At 40.3% G+C, this 6,000-nt stretch overlaps 1 long non-coding RNA gene across 1 annotated transcript in view; it reads right to left on the bottom strand.

Moving 5' to 3' along the window:
- Positions 1–6,000, bottom strand: part of LOC121668436 — a 203,741-nt gene that overhangs the window by 66,826 nt on the left and 130,915 nt on the right. The window contains exons 10-11 of the long non-coding RNA XR_006017377.1: positions 4,511–4,868; positions 2,755–2,947 (exon numbers count right to left, since the gene is read on the bottom strand). This is a non-coding gene — a long non-coding RNA (uncharacterized LOC121668436). The remainder of the gene's footprint in view (positions 1–2,754; positions 2,948–4,510; positions 4,869–6,000) is intronic.

The following is a 6,000-nucleotide window of genomic DNA, read 5'->3' as shown; positions in this document are numbered from 1 at the left end:
GAAAATCCCTGCTACTGCTAACAACCCTGTGAAGTTCTTTGAAGTGCAGTGTGGCTGTCAAATATGTCAGTTGCTGAGGGAGCCTCTCATGGTGCTGAAGAATGAAATATTTGATTTGTGAGTCAGGAAAAGTGGAATAGAGACGTGCTGACACAGAATTGAGCGGTTCAATAGCCTGATCACCAGTTCTTGAGCTGGGTAGGCAAATGTCGGATGCCAGAAGTAGATCAAAGCGCCACAGGTTGCTGTGAGCTCTGTGTGGCACATTTGGAGCCATTAGAGAGTCTGTCCCTACACTGCACTGCAACCACACAGAAGTCTGTGCAGAACAGAGGCCAAAATGCAGGAGGAGGCATTAAGGGAGAAACACAGCGAGATAAGTGTTGGGAAAAGCAATCTGCGCAAACCAAATCAATCGGAGGGACTTGTGGCTTGAGGCATCCTGCAAGACCTTAGGTTGAATGCAGCATCTCTGGCACACCCAGCCACACTTTGCACTTCTGCTGTTTGGGAAGGATGTCCCACAGCCTCTCCCCAGAGATATGGTCTTTATAGGGTGAAAGAACATAGCTCAAATGCTGGTTGTCAGGGCCAGTTCCTACTGTTATGCATTATATGCAACATCTGAACTCTCTGATTACAACCCTGTTACGTTAATCACTGCCCAAAATACTGTGAACCCCCACTCCAAAACCAAAAATACTATTATCACTCATATAGTTTTGATTGTGCTGAGCATTTTTTTCAATATACTAGAAAAGAAAAAAGAATGAGCACTAAATGAAGAACATTTAGTCTTTTTCATTTTTAAATTATAGCTACACCTCCTAACAAGGGACTGCAAAATAAAGTTATGTCAGAGGACTTTGAGTTTGCTTCTTCTTCTGCAACATAATGCAACACATTTTTAGTTTCTCCATTTCTAAAGTCATAAAAGAAGCTGCTGTCACTCTGCTGACAAAAAACAGATTTCTCTTCTTATTCCCACCCTCAAGATACTTCCAGGTTTTTTCAAGTTGAATCTGAGCTAGTTTAGAAATTGTTATTGTTTTAATGTAATGGTTTGGCTCTTAAAATTTGGACATATTTATTTGAAGGAAATAAACCAGAACAGTTTTACTTCTCTTTCTAATATCCAAATATTAGAAGTATTGCTCTATGCTTTAGTTCTCCAAGGCTCAAATCTCACTGAAAGAGTTTCTTATATTTTTCCTTTATTTTTTATATTTATATATGAATTTGAATCTGTCTTAGCAAATTCCTCCCAGCTTCTAACAGAAAGTAGCCGTAAGTGAAGACTGGCATGTGCTATTCTCCTCAAAATCACTTTGCCGTGTTATTCCACCTGATGTACACGTGTTTGCTACATTATTTTTAGTATAAGTTGTAAATTAAGCAGCTTATTGTGCCTAGAGTAAGGTTATGATCACTGTACTATATGTCAAGTCATTCTTTCAGACTTTGTGCTAAAAATACAACTTTGTGAAAATCCCTGCTACTGCTAACAACCCTGTGAAGTTCTTTGAAGTGCTAAAGATGAAAGATGAAGCACTGAATTTCAAGAAATTGTAAATCCTACCACAATTAATCTGAAAATGCACATGCCAAGCATGTGCCAAGCCATGAACCCATGTGATTAAAGGAGAAAGCATCAATCTTCTTTTAACACTGCCTAGATTTTATATCACAGCCCTAATGTTTTTTAAACCAAATTTTAATATTTGACTATGGAAAGGGTGAGTTTGCTTTGTTTAAAATTAGACGTACACCCAAGGAAAGTTGAGGGAAATTGCTGGCCCGTAGGGTTAGGCAGGAAGAGCATTGGTCACACCCTCAGTAATGCCTGGATGTCTGTGAAAGTCACAAGAAACACTCAAGAGTTTTTAGAAAGAAGAATCTCTGTACAGGTGTGCAGATTAACCTTATACTCTTGCAATGAGTTCCACTATCTTTCAATTTAAATAAATAATAACTTCCAAAGAATGTTAGAAATAATGAAGTAATGATGAAGTGCAAAAAGGGAAAGTAAGCCAAACCTCAGCCTGAGGTGGCTGGCAAGTCATAGAAACATTTTTACATGCTTAAACTAGCAGGAGAGTTGAATAATTGATTGGAAAATTTCAGAGAAAATAAACTTTCATTGGAAGATAAAATTTTGTGCCCAGGGGGTTTCACTCAGAAAGTTCATTTGGTGTTCAAGCACTCCACTCCAGACAATTCATGTCCAGGAGCGGGAGTAACACATCAAGCTACAAGTCCTGACAGCTCATTAACGTGAGCTCTGTATCCCATGAAAACAGCCACCTGGCCCTCCCATCTGAGCAAGCCTTCCCAGAGCAGTGGCACAGCCTAGTGTTCCCAATCCGGGCATGCTTCCCTCACCCCAAGCTGTCTCCCCTTCAGCTGGATCTCAAGAAAACAGATGAGCCCTCACTGCTGAGCCTTTTAAAGGAATCTCACATTCCCATTTAAGACACACCTTATTAGAGATCATTTGGAGCATTTCCTCAAAGAGGAATCTTACTGTGCTTCAGCCCTGTTGCAATTCATCAATGTTGATTTTTTAAACTGGTGTCCACTGTATTTATTTGTTGACTTTTTCAATATTTACACAGGATGTAATGATCCACTGATAGTTCATTAAGTGGTTCATTCATCTTGTTACAAACCAAACTAGGAAATCTCTATGGAATGTGGCCAGCAGGCCAAGGGAGGTGATTCTCCCCCTCTTACTCCATTCCCATGACACCCCACCTCGAGTACTGCATCCAGCTCTGGAACCCCCAACATAAGGATGTGGACCTGTTAGAGAGAGTCCAGAGGAGGCCATGAAGACGATCAGAAGGTTGGGGAACCTCTCCTATGAAGAAAAGCTGAGAGTTGAGGTTGTTCACCCTGAAGAAGGCTCCAGGAGACCTTGCAGAAGTCTTCCAGTACCGGAAGGGGCCTACAGGAAAGGTGGAGAGGAACTTTTCACAAGGGCATGCAGCGATAGCATATGGGGGAATGGCTTTAAGATGAAAGACGTTTAGGTTAGAAATTAGCAAGAAATTCTTTATTGTGAAGGTGGTAATGCACTGGAACAAGCTACCCAGAGCAGTGGTGGACGTCCCATCCCTGGAAGTGCTCAAGGCTAGGTTGAACCAGGCAACCTGGACTAGTGGAAGGTGTCCCTGGCCATAGAGGGGTTGGAACCAGATGATCTTTAAAGTCCCCTCCAACCCAAACCATTCAATGATTCTATGATCTACAAACCACAGATCAGTATGTAGAACCAGTGCTTTCAAAATTCCTCTGTTCCATGTATTTCCAAGAGAAAGTCACATTTTTTAAAACCACAAGTGCAATCTAGCCACTGTACCTAGAGCCTGCAGGGCAAGTGGCTATTTGGAGCACAGATCCTGAACCGTCCCTGTGCTAGATTGTCCCTGTGGTTCCTTTTGCCTGGCCCCTCTTCTTGCCACCCTCAGTTCATGGCCAGAACAACCAGGTCTCAGTCCTCCTGAGGGAGACTGAATGATATTGCAACACAAACAAATATTAGCAGCAAGATTCTTGAAACCCTCTGAAAGGGAAACAAAGGAGGACTCTGTTCCCACCATTAGACCTGTCTGTACTATCACACAGGGAACCTAAGTCACCGTTCCTTGCTTCTTCATCAACATCCAGCTTTTCTGGTATTCATTTTCTGGTATTCAGTCTTTGGCTGGGTTGGGCTAGCAGCCACTCCTCGACGTATTCTAACTAACCCCACTGGAATCAGTCACATTTTTCCAGCTTTACCCAGAGATTACAGACAAGGACTATGCAGAGTGTTGGTCCAAGGCAATGCAGACATTTAAGATTATAGTATTAGATACATTAGGAACTTCAGAGTAATCATGTTCAGACACTGCTGAAGGCAATGTATACATTTTACTTTGACTAAAGAGGTGATAAGATTTTTCAGGGAAAAGCTGGAGATTATTAAAATGCTTTGCGATTAATTATTGCATTTCTTTTATAGCTTTTTTTTAACTGGTTTGTAAAGTTGAATGTGATAAAATAGCTTCAGAACACTGTATTGAAATGGAAAAAGAAAATCCATTACCTTTGCAAGGTCCTCCCTTTTCCAGTAATTATTTGTTGAATTCAACAGAAGTTAATTAGAAATTTCAGAACTTTTTTCCAGAAAAAAATGGATTTGTTTTAGGAAATAAAAAAATTTGCTCTAATTCCAAATTTGTTTAGCAAGGAAATTTCATACTTCCATTTCTTAATGATCAGAGCATATATAACCAATAGTAGCTGCTCTTATGTCAGCTGTCAGGGGAAAAATAATCAAAAAGACCCCATACATATTACTATTTGACCTTTCAAATTTTTATTTCAGGTATTTAAAACTGTATGCCACAGACATGTACATTTTACCCCGTGTAAAGCAGAAATTCTCACCTAGACCCAATTAAGAATTGCATCTGAGTGCACATGGCAATGTTCCCTCAACACCACATCCAACCCCAGCTTGTACCTGGACAGCCTGGGGGTCACTGGGAGGCCAGCAGCAAACTGCAGAGAGCCAGGGGATGGCTGCCTTCGCTATTCCTTGCTCCCACATGCTCAGAGATCACTGACACTTTTGAGGGTCGACATTAACAAGACTTGGCGTCAGAATTATTATTTTCTTCCTCTTCTCCCCGAAATGATTCTGCACTGTGCTCTTATATACACAAACATATGTCCTCATGGCATGGAGTCAGTCTGTGGAGTCCAGGGCACATTCACCCTGGCTTAAGGAGGGAGAGAGAAGTAAAGATCTCAGTTTTGTCATCTTCTGTTACACTGGTGTGTACTTTATTCTGCAAGTGCTTCAGCTGGAGCCAACAAACCTGTATGGACAGAGTAGAGCACTACTCAGGTTAAATAAGATTAAATAAGGGTGGCGGATTCAGGTCAAGCCAAAGGTAAAAATATCAATTTTTTTCAGAAATAAAAAGGTAGATACCATAAAATAGGAAAAGACAATACATATTTGACAAAATTTTGGATGAAGAGACAAGCCTTGTAGACCACTAAGACCTAGCAAAGATTATTGATGCCACAAGCTCCATGTCTGGAAGCTCTCCATCTCAGTGGGAGCACTGAGACAACCAGAACAACCTGCCACAAAATCACTACCTGAGGAAATACCGCCCTCATTGATTTCTTTGATTTAAAAATTATTCCTGTGCTCTAGTCAGCCAGATAATTGTTTTACAAAAAGAATTACTAGTATCAGAACTTCAGCAGCTCTGCAATGTCCCTCGTCAAGCAAACAACTAACTCTTCCACCCACTCAGTACACCTCCACTTGTGAATTGCAATTAGCATTGCAAATGTCTTTCCCTTTTCAGAACCATCGATTGTGCTGTTAAATAGCAGCAGAGAGTTTAAATGCTTAGAAATCTGCTTTAGCTTCCATCCTCTATCTACCTACCAAACTATCTATCAATTACCTATTTATCAATCTATCAATCAAAAAAAAAAATCCAATCCTATACAGATACTACCATCACACAACCATTGTACAACCTTCTAGTTATGGGCAGTATATATTATACTATAGTATTCCCACTCGCATTTCAAAAGCTTTATTTAATGTGGTCCAAATTTCTTCCCACCCTTTAGGGGAAATATTCCCATTGTACACCTCCCCTGAGCATACCCTATATCAAAATTTTATGGCTAGTTAAAAGAAACAGTATTAGGCCACCTCATCTTCTGTGAGTCTCTTTGTTTTTTCTGCTTAATACCTCACTTTATTTAAACCTGGATATATAGATATGTATGGATGTGTTGGATATAAGGAGGCAGAAAGAGAGTGAGACATTATAGTTGCTCTTACACGCAAACATTGCTTTTAAGGGTGAACAGAAAACTGTATTATGACTGACAGTTCAGAAAATTGCAATGGTGGGCAGTGAGCAAAACACCACATTGGTATGAATATTCTTAATACGCCTTGCAAAACCCTGGTATAAA

Source organism: Corvus kubaryi, unplaced genomic scaffold (assembly GCF_017639235.1).
Source record: "Corvus kubaryi isolate FWS band 111438036 unplaced genomic scaffold, C.kubaryi_AGA036_p1.0 133, whole genome shotgun sequence".
Taxonomy (NCBI): Eukaryota; Metazoa; Chordata; class Aves; order Passeriformes; family Corvidae; genus Corvus; species Corvus kubaryi.
The sequence above is the reverse complement of the archived record's forward strand: the minus strand, read 5'-3'. Positions and strand labels throughout refer to the sequence as shown.